This window comes from Mustela nivalis, assembly GCF_964662115.1.
Source record: "Mustela nivalis genome assembly, chromosome: 1".
Taxonomy (NCBI): domain Eukaryota; kingdom Metazoa; phylum Chordata; class Mammalia; order Carnivora; family Mustelidae; genus Mustela; species Mustela nivalis.
Genome location: NC_139020.1, coordinates 100,538,604 through 100,562,661, shown reverse-complemented (window position 1 = coordinate 100,562,661; position 24,058 = coordinate 100,538,604). Strand labels below are relative to the sequence as shown.

The 24,058-nt window shown below is 38.0% G+C and overlaps 1 protein-coding gene across 10 annotated transcripts in view; it reads left to right on the top strand.

Moving 5' to 3' along the window:
• Window positions 1–24,058, top strand: part of PEX5L (peroxisomal biogenesis factor 5 like) — a 226,419-nt gene that overhangs the window by 159,285 nt on the left and 43,076 nt on the right. The gene's annotated exons all lie outside the window — the stretch shown is intronic.

Here is a 24,058-nt window from a genome sequence, read left to right as displayed (position 1 = left end):
TTCCTTATCTGGCCTTCCAATAAGATTCCTTCCTAGTTGGAATCACAAAGAGTGCATCACAGATGCTATCTACGACACTCCTCAAAGTTTCGCTAGATTGTTATTAAGAATGGAGCCTTGGGCGCCTGGGTGGCTCAGTGGGTTAAGCTGCTGCCTTCGGCTCAGGTCATGATCTCAGGGTCCTGGGATCGAGTCCTGAATCGGGCTCTCTGCTCGGCAGGGAGCCTGCTTCCTTCTCTCTCTCTCTCTGCCTGCCTCTCCATCTACTTGTGATTTCTCTCTGTCAAATGAATAAATAAAATCTTAAAAAAAAAAAAAAAAAAAGAATGGAGCCTTTAACCAAAAGTAGGAACTTGCTAGGACCTCCATGAAATCTTGAAGATTGAAAGTATACCTGTGATACAGTTCATTTATGTGTCTGTCTTACCACTAGGATTCAGATAAAATTATACTATGAGCAGTCTTTCAGTAGCTCCATACTTGAAGTATAATTATATCATATTTGCAGTTTCGTATTAAAAGTGTTCTTTATATTTTAGGAAGTAATTCTAGCTATAATCTCATATCGTATTCAACAATCCAGTAAGAAAATCACCTTATCTCATCACAATACAGTCCACCAAAATTTCTTCTTTTAATTTTATCCTTTTCTAATTTAAAAAAATTAATGCATTAGTGTTCTTGTGTAATCAACTGATATATTTGATTGAGACGAGATGAGTTCAATTAATTCATTCACCTACATGGAGCCTGTACTGAACTTATCTTAAATGTAGATTTTCCCAGACTTTGGAGCTAATTAAATTCATCTTTTGAACTCCTACTATGTGTACCACACTGACTTATCACTTAATAGAAGATGATATAGAATCATAGAATCTTGATCAATAAAGACATTAGAATTTATCTGGTCCCAGAAAAACAATGGGTTTAACCTCAGAAGTTACAAAATAATAATTACAAAATTATTTATTTATCTGTGTGTGTGCATGTGTTTGTATACATATATTCATAAAATCATTTAATTTTAGTTTTGGTGGAGGCCTTAGAAGTCATATATCCCAACCAGGCATATAAAATAAAATTTGTTTTCTTTTCAAATGTACTTGATAAAGTATTTATTCAAACTTTCCCTGTTTCTACTTGAATACTTCAAATTAGTGGCAAACTCTTTTCAAGAAAACCTGTTTCCATTTTAATAGTCCTAACTATTTAAAAACCTCTTCCCTATATTGTGTTGAAATTGGCCTACCAGCAACTTCCAGTTTTCCTTAGTGTTGGCTTTGCTCTCTCTGGAACAAGGCAGAATTAGTTTAGTCCCTTCTCTAAATGATGCTCACCTGAGCCCACGAAGGCTTGTCTTCTCTTGGTGTCTCCTTGTCTCTCCTGGGAATTGAGAGACTGATTTGTTATTCCAACTCGCCACTAATAGCTACATGATGACATACATTACATTAACCAATATAGGCTTCAGTTTCCACATGTCTATGGTCCGTTCCAGCTTAGAATCCTTGGAGGTTGTAAGTTACTTAAAGTAATCATTCATTCAACAAGAAATACTGGCTAGGGGCCCCTGCGTGGCTCAGTGGGTTAAGCCTCTGCCTTCAGCTCGGGTCATGATCCCAGGATCCTGGGATGAGCTCCACATTGGGCTCTCTGCTCAGCAGGAAGCCTGCTTCCTCCTCTCTCTCTGCCTGCCTCTCTGCCTGCCTCTCTGCTTACTTGTGATCTCTCTCTCTCTCTCTCCCTCTCTCCCTGTCAAATAAATAAATAAAAACTTGGGGAAAAAAAAGAAAGAAAGAAAGAAATACTGCCTGTCTGCACATGCTGACTGCTGGCTGCATCAGGTACTAGAGACAATGAAAAGAGACAATCCCGCCTAGCTATCTAAGAGCATGGACCAGAGGACCAGCTTGGACGGACCATTTGCTCTGCCTACTTTAGTTTCCTCATCTGTAAGATGAGGGGCTTGCATTTCTAATATACTAAAACCCTATGAGTTTATGGCTTCAAGTGAAATGAATAAGAAGTACAGAATTCTCAGCAGATCAGAAAATTATAAGCAAATTGGCTCATCTGCAAGCCTGGAACTGAGAAGCTTCCTTAGGGAATGAAGGGGGGGTGCTGACCAGAAGGTAGGAACAGATGTGGAGAGAAAGGGCAAGGGGTAGAAGAGAGTGTTTCACTAAGTTGATGGGAAATCAGACCTACAAAATTGCACGTTTATGGACTCTTCACTTCCCAACATTATTCTTATCCAAGGGTATAATTTAATTCCCTACAGAAGATAGGATGAAATGCCTCCAAATACACATGCCCTTTGACCCAGCCACACCTTACAATTTATCCTAGAGAAATAACCAGGAAAGTTTACAATATTTTTTTAAATAGTGAAAATTTGGAAACAGCCCCAGTGTCCCATAATTGAGAATTAGCTAAGTTATATCTCTCTAGGAAAATGCTGTGTAACCATTAAAAACTACATTATGGAAAAATATTTAAGATCAGGTAAAAATGTCTACTGATGACTGGAATAAGAATGTATTTTCTGACAGTCTTACTATATGGTCCCAACTTTGCAAAATGATAACGGCATAGTACCCAACATGTTAGAAGTACATACGGTGTGCCAGTCAGGAGCATTATATGTATGGATGATCTTATTTAATCCTCATAGTAGTCCTACAAAGAAGATAACATTACTATTCCCATTTTGCAGATGAGAAGACCAAGGCTTAAGGAGATTTCGGTTATGTGGCATTTTTTTTAAAGACTTTATTTAGTTATTTGACAGAGAGAGATCACAAGTCAGCAGAGAGGCAGGCAAGCAGATTCCCTGCTGAGCAGAAAGCCTGATGCAGCGCTCAAGCCCAGGACCCTGGGATCATGACCTGAGCCGAAGGCAGAGCCTTTAGAGAATTTTTTTTTTAATATTTTATTTATTTATTTGACAGAGAGAGATCACAAGTAGGCATAGAGCCAGGCAGAGAGAGAGAGAGGAGGAAGCAGACTCCCTGCTGAGCAGAGAGCCCGATGCGGGACTCGATCCCAGGACCCTGAGATCATGACCTGAGCCGAAGGCAAAGGCCCAATCCACTGAGCCACCAAGGTGCCCCGAAGGCAGAGTCTTTAAACCACAGAGCCACCCAGGCGCCCCACAGTTATGTGGCATTTTATAAGCAGTTAAGATTGATTGAAAAATGAGTAGCCCTCATTTAGCAAGTTTCAAAGCCATGATTTTTACCTGGACTCCAGAGCCCATGTCACTGCCCTGTATAAGCATAAAGAAAATCTGTGCCCAAATGTTGACAGTAGTTTTAATCAGGTGGCTGACTTTGGAGTGGTTTTATTTCTTCCACTAGCTTATCTGTATTTTCCAAATGTTCCATCATAAACGTCTGTTATGTTGGTAATCAAGGAGAAAGCGGTAAGTTCCAGACACTGTAGTGGGATATAAAATTCTTAAAAGGACTTGAAGTGCCTCGTTCTTCATTTCACAACAAGTAAAGAATGGTGCTACAGATTGGCCTCATTAGAGATGGTTTTAAACACTAGTGAAACCCAGATGAAAATCATGCCTGGAGCATGGCAAGGTTTTCCAAAAACTCTCACTTACATTTTTATATCAACTGGTTCCAGTATTCCTTCTAGCTAAAATTTTATTCCATTTTTAAGTCCTTTTTTGGTCATCATCCTGCCTCTTGACCTGACACCTGCTTCTCTTTCCAGTTCTTCTGCTCCTCAGTCACCCCATGAGCCTTCGGGGCACACTCTTGTGCTCTCACAGGACAACCTCCTTGCTCACTGTCCCTGCTATGTCTTCTGCAGGGACATGCTTCCCCAGATCTTAATGTGGCAGGTTCCTTCTTGTCATCCAGATTTTAGCTCGAGGGCCACTTCCTTTGAAAAGCTGAACCTGACCACCCAGTTGCTATTACAGCACCTGGAGCTCCTTCATCCTTATATTTATCACTGGGTCTTCTCCTGTTTGTTTTTGTCTGTGTGTTGTCTATCTTTTTACTTTAAAATGTAACCACCCTAAGAAAGGGGGGCTTGTCTCTTGTTTACCACTGTACCCCAAATCTAGAACAATATCTGGTACCTGGTGAGGATTCAGTAAATATTTGCTGAATTAATGGATGGCTGGCTGATTGTTAATCACCTAATGTGGGCAGCACTTCTTTTTATCTGTTGTTGCGCATAAAGTACCATTTCACCTCCTAATATTATTTAGTATTTACATTTTCCGCTTGATAGAACCAGTTCTGTCTGTGGCCTATGGATTTCTGCCAGGGGCTATGCAGAGATGTGAGATGTCCTCTGTGGTTGTCTTGGTCTCAGCGTCATTCAGGGAGTCATATTTAGAACAATGCAGGTAGCACCCATCAATCTTTGCCACAGGGCAATAGTGCTCATGTTTTATATTTTACATGGCATGAACTAGTTTTTACATATGCTACATAATCCCTGACAATATACAGTTCTACTAAGGTTTGAGCCAAAATGCCCTAAAATACAGTCTCTTCTGCAAGAGAAAAGACATCTAATGCCACATGCACTTTTACTGCATAGTTCCACTGAGCTAGGAACCTGTTTATGTGCAAAGGCTGACATTGCTTAGGCTCAATTGGAACTGTTAGATCTGGTGAGGCTTTGTAGGAAGAAGGCTTTGTCTCTATAGCTTACATTTTATTGAAAAATCACCAAAAATTCATCTCCACTCAAAGTATTGTCATTTTTTAATTTTTTTTATTTTTTAAGATTTTATTTATTTATTTGACAGAGAGAGATCACAAGTAGAGAGGCAGGCAAAGGGAGAGAGGGAAGCAGGCTCCCTGCTGAGCAGAGAGCGTGATGCGGGACTTGATCCCAGGACCCTGAGATCATGACCTGAGCTGAAGGCAGCAACTTAACCCACTGAGCCACCCAGGTGCCCTCAAAGTATTGTCATTTTAAAACTAAAAACCAAATATTCCCATTCTAGGCTTTAAGAAAGTCCTTTGAACAAGAAGGAAAAGGAGCTTACTCTGTGCTTCCTCTTGGATTTTCTTTCTAGCCAGCATCCTAAACACGCTGTCAGCTACAACAGGTCCCTAGGAAGGATGCACAAGGAGTCTCAGAAGTGAGAAGCAGGGAAGGAGCCCGGGAGCTCAGTGAGACTAGCAGCTGCCACCCAAGAATGGAGGTCCCTAGAGAGAACTGTGTTGTACTTGTGGAGGAGAGAGAAGGTCACGTGGGCAGTCAGTCCACCTGCAACCACACACGAAAAATACATCCTTAACCACTGTTAGCAAGGAAGGAACGAGCCAGCATCTGGTAGTATTGTATTTAGCTAGTTAGTCTTTCTAGGTGCCTCAGCCTTCAAATTAACTGGATTTAGCAAGAAATTATCAGACATGCCTAAGCTCCTTCTATGGGTTGGGTGCTAGGAATAGAAAATTGAATAAGCCAGCCTCTGCCCTTAAAAAGCTAGAAGAATCACAGGTATATGCACCCAGCTCCAGAGATCAGGCAAGCAGAGCTTATCACATGATAGAGTTCCTCTAGGTCTACATGGCCGTCTCTACAGGAAACGTTGACCTCTTCACAGGCAGGACCATGTGGCGTCCTTCCTTGTGCTCTCAGCAGCTTTCAGAGTCTGGTGCAGAGCAAGACCCCATGAATATTTGCCAGGTAAATAAAGGGACAAAGTAGGAATTGATTCCTCCAATGCATCTATTCCACAAACATCTCTTCTTTAATGGGTGCTTGAAAAACATCTCAAACTTACTAATAGAAAGGAGATGAACTTGTGTCCCTGAAGCCAGTCACGTTTTGCTTGGCTTGTGGTGTGCATTTTAATCAATGTTTTCACAGCTCTGCTTACACCCTAAGGGAGGACTTCTTGTGAGCAAATTTTGAAAAGGAATAATGAAATATGTGAATGAGAAAAAATGAAGATGCGTGGACAAAGGGAAATACAGTTGTCAGAAGCAAGAAAAAGAACCAGAAGTGCAATTTTAAATCCTTCTGGTTAACTGAGTCTATTAAATTCTAGTAAAACCTCTAAATTCTAGAGTTCTGATTTCTCCCCAGACCTCAATTCTCTTCCCATTGAGCCTTGCTTGTGATATCGCTTGTGGTAGTTTAAAATGTCCACAAGTTCCTTGACATTCCCTTCAAAATATGGAGCTTAGTTCTCCAAACTCCTTTTGAGTTTGGGCTGGGCTTAGTGATTCACTTTGAACAAATAGAACAAAGTGTGGGCCCCCCGGTGGATACAGTCAGTTGAGTGTCTTACTCTTGGTTTTGGCTCAGGTCATGATCTCAGAGTCATTAGATCGAGCCCCACTCTGGCTCTGCCCTCAGCATGGAGTCTGCTTAAGTTTCTCTTTCCCTCTCCCTCTGCACCTTTCCCCCTGTGCACTCATGCACCCTCCATCTCTCTTCTTCTTTCTCTAATAAATAAATCTTTTTTTTAAAGATTTTATTTATTTATTTGTGAGAGAGAGCGAAAGAGTGAGCATAGGCAGGCGGAATGGCAGGCAGAGGCAGACGGAGAAGCAGGCTCCCCGCCAAGCAAGGAGCCTGATGCGGGACTCGATTCCAAGACGCTGGGATCAGGACCTGAGCTGAAGGCAGGTGCTTAACCAACTGAGCCACCCAGGTGTCCCACTAATAAACAAATCTTTTTAAAAATAAAAAGAATAAGTGGAAGTCATAGTGGTCACTTTAAAGATTAGGTCATAAAAGGTACTGTGGCCTCCTCCTTGTTCTTTCTCTCGCCACACCTCTTCTTCTTCTGTGCTTCACTTCTTCCCTTCTTCTGGAGGAAATCCAGCTGCCATGTCATGAGAACCCTTCGCAGGTGAAGAACCACACATTCTCCCAACAGCCAGTGAGAACCTGAGGCCCCCAGTCAACAGCCACGTGTGTGAGCCATCTTATAAGTGGATCCCTTGCAAACCCCATTAAGCCTTGAGATGACTGCAGTCCCAGCCAAGAGCTTAATTCCACCTGAGGAGATACCCCAAGTAAGAATCACCCAGCTAAACTATTCCCAAATTACTGGCCCTCAGAAACTGTAAATGTTTGTGTTTTTTTAAGTTGTTATGTGTTGGGGTAATTTGCTAAGGAAATAGATAATTACCGCATTGTTCTACTCCTCCAAGCCCCGTTCTATTCCATACTCTTTGCCTCATCTCCATCCCCAATGCATTGGGTTCTTCAAAAATGGAAGGATTACCCTTGTAGCATAGAAAGGCATTCATTCATCCTAGAATGTAGTCTTTCAGAGTCTGGTGCAGACCAACCGCTCCCATTTATAGAGTTTTCCCACTCTTTACCAGTCCTCAACTTATCTTCTCCAATTACCAAAGGAATATGAAGAAAGATCTTTTTGTGACAGTCCATGTTCTTTAGGGACATATTCATCCCTTCACCAAGGATCTGGTCAGGGTCTTGCCTTTTCTTCTTCACAGTGCATAGACCACCCTTTAAGATAAGCCATATTTTTCCATTTCTATGTCCTATCACAAGGGACACAGCCCTCAAGATAATTTCTCTTTAGGCTTTGGGCTAACTTTCTTCCAGCAGTGTTGTATGATAAATCATAGGCAAACTGGTAATTACTGTTTAAGAACATGAATAGTAAAAGATTTTAATGCTTACTTGTATTCCTTGTTCTAGAAACATGGGTGACCTTCTTTATCCCTCTGCTAAGTTTAACTAGGAGATGTCACATTCAGAACAACTCAACAGCTAAATTCAGTTATGGTGATGTAAACTGAAAAGCTCTTTCCATATAGATGATTTATTTTCACCTGAAGTGATTCTGTGTGTGTGTACCAGAGATCTGATAGGCACCTCAGAAATACGAAATGACTGAAGGAAATTGGAGACCATTCTTGAACTGATTTTATTAATAGAAGATTTTGTCAAACACTGCTGACTTGGGTGCCCTCCCACCATGAAGATGATTTGCCTCTACCACCACCTCGTGCTTCCTCTTGCTTTGTAGGACAGTGTCACCTCTTTGAAGTCTGTAGAAGAGATTAATGGATCAAACACTCCTTAAATCACTCTGGCTTGGATTTGGTATCCAGAAAATAGAGAATCTTTTGAAAATGTCTGAAAGCATTGTTTGGGCAACATTGAAGGAATCTTGGGATTAACTGCAAGGATACAGATTTCCTAACTCATGATGTCATGTTAGCTGACAGGCTTCTCCTGTTAAATTGTAGATAGATTACATAGAGATTAGATGTATTCTGCAAATTTGGGATACTGTACATTGGGAAATTGACCAAAGTTCCTTTTCTCTCATACTGATTCAATTTCTTTCATTTTAAACAAACAGAAATTGATTTACAAAACAATATGAAGCATAGATAAGATTTATTGCAGTGGCTTGTGATGAACCCTCATAGGTGATACTGATGAAACTATAAAGAGGTATAAGATAGTCTCAAATAAATTTATGGGTAAATGGTCTATTTAAAGGATGAGGGTGATTTAGAGTCTGGCACTAATTTTTTTAATTTAGTGCTATGGATAGTAACCATATTTTTTCACTGCCCCTTGATATCTACTGTGTAAATATTAAACAAATAAAATCTTTGACTTGACGCTTTCTAACAATGTGGGTACAGATTGGTTCAGTTACCTACAGACCATCATATTTATAGACAAACTCCAGACCAAAAAGTAGTTTGGATAAATTCCCCTAACTTCAAATCAGAGAAATATAGGATCTGCATTCTGGACATGATCTCATGAGCAAATTAGTGCTAAAGAAAGTGAACATGAAAAGATAGAAACTCCATCTGAGCCAGCCTTGAGCAGTTACAGATTGCTCTAGGCTCTGTGCATTGACTAGACCTGGACAGTAATTTTATCCCTTCCTCTTCAAAGGGATTCTCTAAAGATCTGTGAGACTATAGTTAAAAGTAATTTAAACCATTTTTTGGAAGGCTCTGTACTCAGGAATCACGTGTTAAACTTACATGAAAAAGGCGAGGAAGTATAATAAAGTATGTGGGAAAAGCCTCAGATGAGACGTGGGTCCTGGTTCTAATCATGCCAATATCTTTTCATTTGGGCATCAGCTTTCTTATCAGTAAAATGAGAATTTGGGATTATATTGAGGTTTTATGTACTTGGTGTATAAGACTCGGTGGGAAATGGGTAAGCATTTTAATAATTGTGTATTTAATATATATTAGAAAAACATAACTAGAACTTCAAGGTGATGATTTCATGGACATAATTTAGGCAAGGCTAGAGTAGACTTCACCTATTGAAGTAAAAGAGCTGTTTCAATTACAAGATGTATTAAGTAAGTAATGATACAATACAGAAATGACAGATTGTAATTGCGATCAAATGACTCAAGTTTAAGAAATACTTGGATTGATGATTGTGAGGTCCAGTATTAGTTAGGGTAATACTAATAGCTGTAAAATACTCCCCAAAATGCAGCTGCACAAACCAAATAGTTTATTTCTTCTGTTAAAAATTAAAGTGCTAGACTAGCAGGCAACTCTGCTCCATGCCATCATTCAGAGACCCAGGTTCCTGGCAGCTTTTTTCTCCCTAGTTCCTTAGGGTGTTATCTTCACCCGCATGGTCAAAGCCAAGCCGCAAGTGTCATCTTCCTCCACCCCACACCAGGGGAAAGAGCCTTTGGAGGAAGCAGGCCCACCTTCCTAAAAGCTCCAGCCCGATCTTATCTGCTCACATGCCATTAGCTGAAGCTGAGTCAGACACATTACATCACCACCACTTCCCATTCCTCAAACTGCAAGGGAGGCTAGGAAATGGCCACAGTTCTATCACCACAGAAGAGAGGAGAGGATGTTTTGACTGACAGCTAGCAGTCTCTGCCACAGGCACCCTCCAGCTCTGAAATCTGTAGGAAAATCAGAACACCTTTTCCTCTTCTCTCTCCCTGTCTCTCTGCCTTTGTCTCTCTGTCCATTTCTCTCCCTTTCTTCCTCCTTCCTTTCTCCCTCTCTTCTGGATTTCTTTTACTTTTGGAGCAGTCACTAAATAGCTTTCTAAGAACTTTATTTCTATAAGAAGAATAATGTAATACTATTTCTCTGGAATATTCAAGACCCCATCTCTTGTATAACAGTGTTGCCCCATATACACCAATAAACGGCGCTGCCCCATACTAACAACAACATCCTGTAATGTTGAATATTACATTCCCAGTTGATTGGAAAGGAATAAAAATAAGATCTGAAGGTTAAAATTTTATTTTTGTCAAATAATGGAAGTCAGGGATTAAAATAGGTCTGTCCTTAGTTCTATATTTAAGTCAGGAGAGCTATCTGCCCATTTTGGTTTTGACTTTTTATAAAATAAAATCTAAGTCCTGAATGATGAGAGACATCTCTTTTCTGATGACACTTAAACAGTGCCTTGGTTTAATAAGTTGAACATCAAACACACAACCATACAGAGTTCAGGGGAGAATAAGTAAACTCTCTGTGGGCAAAGTAACAACTTGGTTCAGTTGGTTATGCATCTCCCTTTGGCTCAGGTCATGATCCCAGGGTCCTGGGATCAAGCCCCTCTTCAGGGTCTCTGCTCAGTGGAGAGCCTGCTTCTTCCTTTCCCTCTGACCCTCTCCCAGCCCCACTGGTGCTCACTCTCTCACTCTATCTGAAATAAATAAAATCTTTGTAAATAAATAAATACATACATACATACATCCTACTGATTAAGAAAGCAGTCCTTTTCCATGAAGGTAGTCAGTTCTATATCTTCTATCCAAATGATCAATCATTAGTCTCTTAGATCTTGCATTAGTCATGATTCTCCAAAGAAACAGAATCAGTAGGATATATAAAGATAAAGGAAGAGAGAGAATGATTTATTATAAAGAATTGGCTCACATGCTTATGGAGGCTACAAGTCCCACAGGGTGGTGCTGCAAGCTGGAGACCCAGGAACCCTCGTGGTGAAGTTCCAGTCCTAATCCAAAGACCTAGGGACCAGAAGAGCTGATGGTATAATTCCTGTCTGAGGACAGAAGACCAATGTCCCAGCTCATTCAGACAAGGAGAGGGAAGAATTCTCCCTTCCTTGGCCTTTTTGTTCTATTCAGACTCTTAGCAGATTAAATGATGCCCACCCACATAAAAGACAGATGTCTAATTTAGTCTTCCAGTTCAAATGTTAATCTCATCTAGAAACACTCTTGCAGACATACCCAGAAATAATGTTTAACCAAGTATTTGGGCACCTCATGACCAAGTCAAATTGACACATAAAATTGGGCATCACAGATCCTAATGATGGTCCCAGAGTTCCCCAGTCTTCTCTGGAACTTCCATTACTGTCCTGTGAGAGATGGCACAGTCCGTGTTAGAGTTTGTACCTGTACCAGGGATTCATAGGGCCCATCCCATCACTACAGAGGAGCTGAAATTCAGGGACACTAAAGAATTTGCCCAGGCACGCACAGCTGATGACTGTCAGGAAGAATTAGAACCCACATTTACACATTCTTTTGGAGCTATCCCCCCCCCACCCTTGGAGCTATTGATAGAAGGAGGAAATTCTTTTTTGTTTATTTTGTTTGTTTGTTAATTTTATTTTATTTTTTCAGTGTTCCAAGATTCATTGTTTATGCACCACACCCCATGCTCCATGCAGAAGAAGGAAATTTTTAGTTTGGATAGTAAACAATATTAAAAATTAATTGAACTTGAAATTTGGTTCAGAGATGTAATTTTTTCATTACATCAGATTTCTTTTATTAATATGTTGATTTTATAATATTAAAAATTAATTGAACTTGAAATTTGGTTTGGAGATGTATATTTTTCCTTACATCAGATTTCTTTTATTGATGTGTTGATTTTAATTTATATTAAAACTCCTTGTTATTCTTTGAGATACACACCAGCCCCTGACAAGGGCAGCCACCTTTAATAGACCAAGAGGACTGGAGGCCTGAACAGAGAGTAAGTAAAAGGCAGAGAGGTGTTAAAATATAGCTCAAGTTGAAGGTGTTAACACATACATGAGCCACATTCAAATAATTGGAGGTGAATTTGATTTCCTGTGAAATGCTGAATAGCATGATGAAATCTGAGAATAAATGGATAAGTAAATAACCTTAAGTTAAGCCCCCAAATCAAAATGTTATGGCTCTTAAACACTAGTTGCTTCCTATATCAAAAAGCTTGGATAGTCACAGAAAGGGGATGAGTGGTCAAATATTCTGCTCCTGTGTCCTCCACCGTTCTAGAGAGCAAATTAACATACACAATACAGACTGATTACCGGAGCTGATGGCAGAAGGGAAATAGAGCATTTGATCCTTAAACCTAAATGTGAAAAAAGATTTCATTTTCACCGAGTAAGTGAAACCAATCCGAATGTATTTCCCCCAGTTAAACCCAGGTGTGCTTCTGTGATAGAAATGGGTTGTTTATTGAAGCCATTTATGCAGCCCCCAAAGTAAAGAACACTTTTGAGAAAACTACATTTGAAGTTAACCGCTTCCTTTTCTAAATCATTTCCTAAGACTCACTTGGTCTTCAGAGGATAGTCTTCCATCATTCTTTTTTTTTTTTTTTAATATTAAAGCATTTAGTTTCTACTTATAGTAGACATTGGATTGTGAGCATCAGATTTAAAATTCACCTTATACATGAGTGCTGTGAAGTGTGTAAACCTGGCGATTCACAGACCTGTACCCCTGGAGATAAAAATATATTATATGTTTATAAAAAATAAAAAATTTAAAAATTAAATAAAAAATAAATAAAATTCACCTTATACATTAGGTTTTATCTTTAACTGGCCAGGTGGCAATAATACAGTATGGTCTTCAAAACTGGAATTACATTTTTTATTGGAGAAGTTTGATTTTTTATTTTTATTTAAATAAATATTTTTATAAATAAATTTTATATTTTTTATATTTTATATTTTTATTTATATTTGTATTTTATATTTTATATTTTTATTTTATGTTACATTTTATATTAAACTTTATTTTATGTTTATATTTATATTTATTTTTATTTTTTTATAAATAAATTTATTAAATAAATTTTTATAAATATTTTATAAATACATTTTTATAAAATATTTATATAATTTTTTAATTTATTTATATTTTATTTTTTATTGGAGAAGTTTGGTTTTATGGATCCATCAAATCACAGTGATTGTTTTGATCAATAATAAGAATTATACTCCTGGGACGCCTGGGTGGCTCAGTTGGTTAAGCGGCTGCCTTCAGCTCAGGTCATGATCCCAGCGTCCTGGGACTGAGTCCCACATTGGGCTCCTTGCTCAGCAGGGAGGCTGCTTCTCCCTCTGCCTCTGCCTGCCACTCTGTCTGCCTGTGCTCGCTCTCGCTTCTCTCTGTATGACAAATAAATAAATAAAATCTTTTTTAAAAAATAATAAGAATTATACTCCATTCAATCTAAGGTTTTTGCATTCTTCAGGTTGCCTGGGATGGTTGAGAACACACACACACATTTACATACACAGACACAAACACATATACAAAACACACACAAATTTACACACACCACTACAAATGTAGGTAGAAGTTCTGCCTTCTGCAGGCAAGGACCCTCAAGCATAATGGAACTGAAGTGGCTACCTAAGCAGAAACAGATGCAGCTTCTCAGTCTAGCTTCCTCTGGCCCCAGAGCCCCTAACAGGGATGTGCCCCTATTGTTGACACTAACTCCACAAGGCAGTCTTCTTATACTTGGGCTTTGCGTCATTACTCAAGAAGAGCTTACTTACATAGTCTATCCTGAGGCCATTTCGTTCTCAGGTTGGATGCCAGTGTCGGGAAAGATGGGGCCTCATGCTGTGGGTCCACTGAGGAAGGGGAAGAAAAAATATTAGCTCAATATCGCCAAACACAACCTGTACTTCTAGCTCTGGGCTTTCCAGAAAGCCTACATTATTCCATAAACATAATTCTAACTTTTACCAAAATTCAAAAGTATATATGGACTTTGAGAAAATAGCAGAAGGAAAGGCAAAAGTATCGACAAAGATTAATAATGTATCTCTAGATGGTGAGATTGAGAGATTATTAATTTTCATTGGCAATTTCAACATTTTTTCAAGTTATCTATAATGAAAATGTATTGATTTCATAAACATAAAATAAAGTTGCTTGGTTTTGTATCAGGTAATAGTCAAGAAAGTTGGGTTGTAATTCTCTTCTGCCACTGGAACTACCTGGGAACTACCATTGGAACTACCTGGGAAGTTTCCAGAAAAGCCTGATGCCTGTGTCCCACCCCCCAAAAGACTGTGATTTCCTTGGCCTTGGCTGTGGCCTTTGTCTGTTTGAAAGGCTCCACAGGTGACTGCGCAGACAAGTTAGGGAGTCTCTGGATTCCAAGATTTCTGAGGCTTTCCCCAGCAGAGATGGTCTTCGAGTCTCTGATTCTTTGCCTTTGCCAAGGGCTGTCTATCCATGAATATCGGTTCCATTTTTAGCAATTGATAAGAAAGAATATTCTAAAACTTCCCTAAGCGACCCATTTTGATGCCTTGCAATAGTGTTAATCAGAATATATTTTCTTTGTATCTAAATTCCTGCTGCGGCAGTTTAAACCAAGATGGGAAAAGAGAACATCTAGTTATGACTGGATTTGTTGTTAAATTACTCGCATGAACTTACATCACCAGCTTTGGTCACTTTCAGCATATAACGAAATTCTCTCATTACCAAATCTTTATCTAACAAGCTCCTTGTCAAGGTTCTAACAGTGAGAGAGAAAAGCAAGTTTACTTACTGCTATTATTCCCAGACTATACTTTCCAGTTTCTGCCAAAATCATTTCTAGGTCCAGTTTGCTGTAAAGCTCTTAGGGATAGTATATTTTCAATCTTTTAACTTTTTTTAAATCTGGGAATAATGATTTCAGAGAGAATATATCACTAGGATTAAAGTGCTTTTTTAAAAGATGGGCAATCATCTTCCTCCTTACCTACTACATATCTGTCTTTTCAGGTTTTTTCTCATCTCTATCTGTCCTTTATCATCTTAGCTGGCCACTGGATTATATATTTTACTATATTCTTCCATTTGCTTTAATATATTTTATTATTGGTTGAATATTCCTGTAATCTTCTTTTTTGGTTTCCTTAGCCTTCTTCCCAGATTTTCTCTATCACTCTTCAGTGTTTTTCTCCCCCTTATTAGTATACTTATTGAAGTTAACACATTTCAACAAAACGAATTACAAGGGATGTGTCACAAGACACATTCTGGGCAGACGCTCAAGGTTCAGTGCAAATGGCTAAAAATACTGTACCATTTACAAAATAATTCTACCCTACATGGAAAAAAATATGGCTGGACACTCTTTACAGCCGTAACCAGAATTCAAGAAGGATGAATGACCTGAGCAATAGCCCTCTTTTTGAATTTTTTAAAAATAGTTTCCAGCTTTAGCTCTTCACCCTAGCTCCAAAGTGAACTTTGTTCTTTATATATTTATGACCATTCAAATGTGAAAGTTTCTTGCATCTTGCTCTGCCCGTTCATTTGCAAATGAAATGAGAAATAGTCCACTGCCCTGGTTCCAGAACTCTGGTTCTAGCGTCCCAATGAAGTCGGAGCTGCACGGCAGGGCCTGGCTGCGCATCACAGCTGTGCCGTGTCAGTCTTTGCAGCAGGCCAGATGCCGCAGCTCCGCAAAGTTGACAGTGCATGTGTAGTACAGTCTCATTGTTAAACATGAGACTGAGCAGCGGTGCCATCCAGTCGAAATTTTCCAACTCGTTGGACTTGATGATTTTTACAGGATCTTTGAAATATCTTCCAAAGAACAGGCGCATTTTACATAAGTCCACTTAACCATGCTGACTGCCAAGGAACGGTTGTGATAGGACTTTAACCACACTCTATGCCTATTATCTCCTCTACATCAGTGATATCTAAATTGTTTCTGTGGTGAAATGGTGATGTTTCTAAAGCTTTATCAAAGGAGGTTTCTCGTGTAGAAAATATGGATGTGAAATATGCAGAACAGAAAGCATCTTCTGCTTCGGGAGCTTAGGCACAGGGAGAGCGCTCTGGGCACAGGGCCTGCTTGCTCTGTGGGTTTGATGAGCTAACCATAAACCTGCCCGTGGAGTCTGAGGGGAATACATAAGAGAAGGGAGAACCACTTAAAGTCATCCAGGAAGTTGAAGTGATCCTCACAAATTGAATCATTCAATTATTTGTTTAAGAAGCATGACTTTATTTGTTTGTTTAAAAAATGACTCTCATTGTGAGACCCTATGTGAGGCACAGAGATAGCAAAATGGGAGATGCTACCCTACTACCCCTGCCCTCAACTTGCTCAAATATCTGGGGGAATAGAAAAATAACTAACAATCCTGGGGCATCCGGCTGTCTCAGTTGGCTGGGCATCTGCCTTCGACTCAGGTCATGATCCCAGGGGCCTGGGACTGAGCCTCACATCAGGCTCTCTGCTCAACGGGGAGCCTGCTTCTCTCTGCCCCTCGCTCTACTCGTGCTCCCTTTCTCTCTCTCTCTTCAAATCGATAAATAAAATAGTAAGAATCCTAACTGGCATATTAAGTACTAGAATACAGGTAAGCCCCTGGTCACCCGAGGGCATATGGAAGGGAGACTTACCCTGCACAGCAGGCATAGAGGAGGTTTTTCAAGAGCAGGGATACCTCTCACAGTTAGAAGAGGGAGTGGGAGCAGAAGGGAGAAGGCATTAAAAGCAGAGGGAAGAAAACATGTAAATGCACAGGCATGGGTAAGCATCTGGCATACTGAAGTCCTGCAGGTGTCAGCAGGTTTGCTAAGAATGTAGTCTGAGATGGAGGAGGGATAGGAGATGTGGTGAAGAGGCAGGCGGAGAAGACAGAAGCCAGATAGATCACGCATGCTTTTCTTCCGCATATTTGTATGGAATGTGTATGGTGCTCCAAGTGATGCAGGCTTTCACCTGCCTCCCAGGCCTTACCTTCCCAGTCTTCTTTGCTGGCTTATCCATTTGTATCTTTCTTCTGAGTAGTACAGAGCCCCAGGACACAGCCCTTGATCCTCCTCTCTTCTCCAGCTACATTTTCTCCTTCATCATCTCTTTCAGTCTGTGGATTTAAATATCACTTATAACCTGATGGCTCCCATCTGATTTTTCAGCCTTGACCTCTCCCCAGAGACTCAAAACTGAATATCTAATTACCTACTGATACTACCACTTGGGTTTTAGTATCCATTGTATACCTAACATACCTAAAACTGAACTCTTGATTCCCATTCCAAACCAGTCCCTATCCCATGGCAGTAATAGCACCACAATCTGTTCAGACAGAAATCCTAGAAAATGCTCTTCCTTTCCCTATCACCCCACAGTCAATTCAGCATCAGGTCCTATTGAAGCAACCTCCAGACTAAAAAAATCCCGTCTGTTATCTCTCCTTCTCAAACCTGCCTTCACACCAACAGCATCCCTGGTCCAAGCCTCAGCCACAGCCTCCTTCCTTGTCTCCCAGCTTCCAGGCTTGCTCTCCTAGAGAACTCCATATTCTCTTCTCAAGGGGGTACATCCACTCCTATTACTTCCTACTAATACTGGCAGTTAAAATCTGCCAAAACAAAATGAGATGCAAAGGCCCAGGGACGTGATTGGCTCCTGCCATCATTCCCTCTCCTCCCTCCTCCCCACACCATGGTCATTCTTGACGCACTGACTTTTCTGTCCCTTATCTTCCCAAACTCACTTCCATGTCCATATTCTCTGCCCAGAATGCTCTTATCCAGACTGTTTAGGTCTCAGCTCATATGTCACCCGCTTTGAGAGGTCTGCCTTCATCACCTTTTCTAAGAGAAGTCTTCCATAATTGTCCTGTGTAAGCATTTCTCTACATGCTAATAACTATCCAAAATTATATTATTTATTTATTTATGTTTTTCAGTTATTATATCCCTCCACCAGACAGGAAACTGCATGAGACTAAAGACTTTGTCTTGTTTACTGTTGTATCTCTACTCGTAGAATGTCACACAGATATATAATCACAAACTATGATTGCAAATGTAGGAAAAGTACAGAAGTTATATGAGTTTATATGACATTGGAAAATAGAATCCAGCCTTTACTCAATGTACCCAGAAAGTCCTGTTTATCCTCTTCAGTGTAAGACATTAGCACAATAGCATAATTTGATAGTCTAGCAGTCATTTGTACATCTCTGCCTCTTTTCTTTAGGAAAACTTGATCAAGTGACAATGTTTATGACTTTGCAAAAGCTTGACTGGGGTATCCCATTTATTTTTTGAATGTAATTTTTGGATGGTAAACATAGCCAGTATTGTTTGTCACCATTTGAAAAACATGATGCTGAATTACATTATATTCAAAGAAAAAAAATTACAAAAGCCTAGGCAATTAAGTCTTTATGATTAAGTTATGTAGTTGCATTTTAATTTATACCCGATTCTGTAAATAAATTTGGATAATCTTTTTGAAACTGGAATTTCTTCCAAATTTAGGATTTTAGGTCAAATACTTATGTTTCCTTACCTCAAGGCAAAAGGATAAGGAAAATCAGTATCATTACATCATAATACATCATAACCCAGAATGAATCCCCACCTCTTCTACCAGAAAGAGTGTATTTTCTCTTCTCAAAGGAGAAAGTCTCTCCTTCAACAAGATTATCAGATTTTAGATTTGCTGAATAGCTTAGAGGCTAGGTCTCCATAACAACCAATATTAACAACCTATGTTAGAAATTTTTTTCTCCTTAAAAGCCTGTCATTAGGGAGTAAGGTACATCAGAACAGTGAGGGAGGAAACTAATATTTTTAAAATATATATGAAGTGCTTTCTTCTTAGTGAAATGAATCAATACATTGATTAAGTTATTTATTTTTCAAATCCTTTATTCTGAGATACCTTCATTGCTATTACCCTACCATACTATAACATTATTAAGCATCTGTTAAGCATCTGTTATTTGTCAAACTTCTATTAAGTTTTGCACATAGGCTATCTCACTTAATCCTCAACAACAATCCATATACAGATGAATAAATTACCCAAAGGTACACATTAATACATTAGCAAGTAGCAATAATCAGGATTCAAACCCAAGCCTTGCAGCACCAAGGACAGTGATTTTCTGTACAAAATGTTACCTTCTCCAGAGAGATTTTAAGCAAAATTTTCCAAGTTTAATAACATAAGTGGACCTAGTATCTAAATATTTTAATTCCCATGGAAAGTGATACAACTTATCAGAAGCAAATGAATTTATGGCTTTAAGAAAAGGGATTGTTAACACTTCTTCAAAAAAAAGCTATAACTGGGACGCCTGGGTGGCTCAGTTGGTTGGACGACTGCCTTTGGCTCAGGTCATGATCCTGGAGTCCCGGGATCGAGTCCCGCATCGGACTCCCAGCTCCATGGGGAGTCTGCTTCTCTCTCTGACCTTCTCCTCATTCATGCTCTCTCTCACTGTCTCTCTCTCAAGTAAATAAATAAAATCTTTAAAAAAAAAAAAAAGCTATAACAAAGAGCTCCATTATTCTTTATTATTCTTTAATATAGTTGAAGTTGGAGTCATGTGTTTTAAGTATATATTAATAGGTAGAGGCAGCTCCGGTGCCAACACCCAAATTAAATGCAATTTAAGGGAAATTTAATTTTCTGAATTCTGGATTTTATTTCTCTGTTGTTAATCTGCCCTTAATTCTGTCTCAAACTATTATTGGAATAATCAAAGAAGTCAGATATGGGTGGAAGAAAGTAATGGTCAGTACTGGATAATAGAAATGAGTGCCACTAAAATGCCAGAAACTTTGAAGAATTTCTAAAAATATTTTAAGACTATTCTTGAAAGAAAACACATACTGTCTTTATTAACAATTTGAGTCTAAAAACTTGACTTTTCAGCCAACACAGGAAGGACAAGGTAGAGGTAGAAAGGAGTAAAAGAGATAATAAATCTCTCACCTTAAATGAAGGAATTCAGTATAATATTTATTGTTAAATCAATAGAGAAATGAAAGATCAAAATTGTTTTTAATTGAATGGTAACTACTAATACCATAAAAATTAATGAAATACTATCAAATTAATAAAGGACAAAGAAGCAGAGGAAAAAACTTGTCAAAGTGGCAAATGATGGCAAAAAGAATAAAAGTAAGTCCTTTTAGGGCGCTTGGGTGGCTCAGTGGGTTAAGCCGCTGCCTTCGGCTCAGGTCATGATCTCAGGGTCCTGGGATTGAGTCCCGCATCGGGCTCTCTGCTCAGCAGGGAGCCTGCTTCCCTTCCTCTCTCTCTGCCTGCCTCTCTGCCTACTTGTGATCTCTGTCTGTCAAATAAATAAATAAAATCTAAAAAAAAAAAAGTAAGTCCTTTTATGTCAGTATTCACAATAAACTTAAATTCTTCTGTTAGAAAGCAAAGATACTCATACAGTCTCCAAAATAAAATACAACTCAATGTTTTCAAAAGAAATACAAACAAAATTATACAGAAAAATTCATAACACTGAATTGAGCAAAGGTATATTAGACACATTACCAAATAAAGTAGAATACAAACCAAAAGGAATTAAAAGGAATATAAAGGACAGATTGTATTGATTAAGGGTAAATTTTACATTGATAATATAATGGAAAATACAAAGTTAGAAGTACAATGTAAGTTCTATAATACAGTAGAATATATACCCTCTGACACTTCTATAAATATTTAATATTAACATATAAATGCAGATATTAAATATTAAAATCATTTTTTAATGTGTGAGTTAGCTTGAAAGAGAGCAAGAGAAATCCTTAGAATCCAAAGCTATGAAGCAAGAACATAAATTCTAAGTATAAATAAGCACTAACACTAGCAGCTACCTTAAATTGTCTGCTAATCCCTTTACCTGAAGGTATGAATTTTAAGTCCTATGATGATAATAGACAAAATATTGAGCCCCAAAAAAGTGAGGAGTAAAGTTTTTAAAAGGCTAGAGTCCTTAAAGGGCCACATTTCAATGAAGAGGGGAAAATGTGTATAAGTTACTAGTAATAGATAAGGATGCATTAATAGACTAGAAACTTTGATGAATTCTATAAAAATATAGTTAGTTACTCAGGGGATAGTCTAAGAGAATTTGGAACAATGCTATAATTCATACAACTTGCATCGTCCTAAAAATCTCAAGCAAAGAATTCATTTTGAAGCAGCCCCTCATAGTAGTACCTACAGCTGCCTGCTGAAACCACACACACACACACCCCAAACACAAATGTATACATAAACACACATACATACATAAACACATACACATTCTCCCTCCAGGAACACTTTTTAAACCATCTCAAGATATTTTCACAGATGAACTTACAAAAATATGTAAGTTCAAAATCAGATATCTTAAAACACTTAAGAAAGGAAACCATGAGTGAAAGTCAAGAGAAGCAACAAATAGAAAGATCAGACCTCAAAGACTTGAGAAGTATTCGACATAGAATATAAAAGAATGTTTAATATATTTAAATAAACAAAAGGGAATTTAAAGCATAACTAAAGATAAATGACTAGCAAAAATAACTGGGCAAACTTAGGAGAATAGAACTTTTAGAAAAAATATAATAAAAATTATAATTGAAGTTTAAAATTTTGTGTTGTTCAGAGGGAAGGTGAACATATTTATTAACTTTTAGACTTTTGTTACAGAAGTACGTTAAATTAATTTATATAAGATACACCTAAAATATAAGGACACAAAAAGGCTGAAAGAAAAATTATGGAAAATATATGCCAGATAAGCCAAAGGAAAGCTGGCATGGTTATTAGTATCAGATAAAAACAGACAAACAAATAACTTCCAAAACAAACAAACAAACCTTAAAACAAAAGGGATTCCTAACTAATAATAAAAGCTTTAATTTGCAGGAAGATAAAACTTCCTGCATGTGACTAAAAATTTGTATGTGACTAAAAAGATATATTCAAAATATATAAAGGAAAAGTGGACAAAACTATGAGGCCAAGTGAATAAATTTACCATAATATTGGCTATTGTAATATGCCTCTGTAAGAAATTAAAATCATGCAAAGGGATCAGTAGAAATAAGAAGATTTAATTTAATGGACATATATAAAATGTTGTGTACAGAAACTGCAGAATATGCATTATTTCCAACTATACTGGGAATAGTTAACAAAATCACTCATGCTATATAGCAAGTCTCAACGTATTTCAAAGGATTAGTTTAGTGTAAATCATGTTTTCTGACTGCAATACAATACTCCATATATTTGGTCATTTAAAAACACACTTCAGGATAACTCATAGTCTCAAAAGAAATTATGTTGGAAATTAATAAATCCTTATAAACGAGTAATGCCAAAATGCTATAAAATGAAATTTATGAAATGTAGATAAAGCAATACTTCAAGAATACTAGATACTCTTGGGGTACCTTGGCGGACCAGTTGGGTTAAATGTCCAACTCTTGATTTCGGCTCACATGATGATCTCAGGGTCATGGGACTGAGTCCTGGGTGAGTCTCTGTGCTCAATGGGGAGTCCCTTGAGATTCTCTTCCTCTCCCTTTGCCCCACACCCTTCTCTCTCTCTCAAATAAATAAGTACAACTTTTAAGAATAAGTACTAGATACTCTTCAATATTTATATTAGAAGACTGAACATTGTACATTAAACATCAATTTAAGATACCTAAAAAATTAAGAAACAGGGCGCCTGGGTGGCTCAGTGGGTTGAGCCGCTGCCTCAGTTCAGGTCATGATCTCAGGGTCCTGGGATCGAGTCCCGCATCTGAGCAGAGAGCCTGCTTCCCTCTCTCTCTCTCTCTCTCTGCTTGCCCTCTCTGCATACTTGTGATCTCTCTCTCTGTCAAATAAATTAATAAAATCTTAAAAAAAAAAAAAGTTAAGAAACAAACAATTAACTCAAAGAAAATGGGAATAACAAAACTATAAGCTTAGCAGAAATTAATAAACTAGAAAACAAAGATGTAAAAAAGTACAAAAAAGCCAGTCTTTTTTAAAGACTAATAAAATTAACAAATTTCTGATAGTTGAATTTTTTAAAAAAAGAGAAAAGACAGACATAAATACTATTAGAAGCTGAGAGCCATTAGCCATTAGACCTAAAAGTAGTAAAAAAAAAAAAAAATTCAAAAGTTGAAAAATTTAGAGAAATGGAATAATTCCTAGTAGAATATAATTTACCAGTACCAATAACTGGCCTGACAGTTCATTAGCAAGTGTTTTTATATGTATATATAAAAACTCAAGACTCAAGAAGACATATGCAACCCAAACAGTCCTATTACCATTAAATAAAGTGAATAATTAAAAATCTTCTCATCAACCAGAGACAATTTTAAAAATTTTCTACAAGGAACATGTATGTGGGGGGAAAGAATGCTAGCTTCATTAGTTGCCCCTGTGGCAAGAATTGTTTAGTTGTTTGAACAATAATACTCACTGCTGACATAGAATGTTTATACAGTATTTCTGAAAGGCAATTTCACAATACATATCAAAAGCTTCAAAATGTTTGTGCCTTTTGACCCAGCAAGTCCTTAACAATCCTAAAGAAATAACTGCTCATGTGCAGTAAAGATACATGCCTTAGGGTATCTGGTGCAAATTTTCATAATAGCATAAATAGGTGAAGGTAAAATGTATTAAGATAAATCTATGTCATGGGATATTCCAGGGCCATTAAAATGATATGCTATGTATTTAACAACATGTAAATATGTTCATAATAAAAGGCTACACAACCACATGTACAGTAAGTTTTCTTTCACAAGTAAATAATAAAATACTTGTAATTGCTAACACGTAGTGAGCATTTATTATGTTCCAGCTACTCTGCTAAGTATTTTATAAGTATCATGAAATAAACTCTTCACAACTATCCTTTGAGTGCTGCCTGGATTGCTTAGTCCATTAAGCATCCGACTATTGATCTCTGCTCAGGTCTTGTGAGTTCAAGGTTGTGAGTTCAAGCCGGGTGTTGGAATCCATGTTGGGTGTGAAGTCTACTTTAAAAAAATAAAACAAAA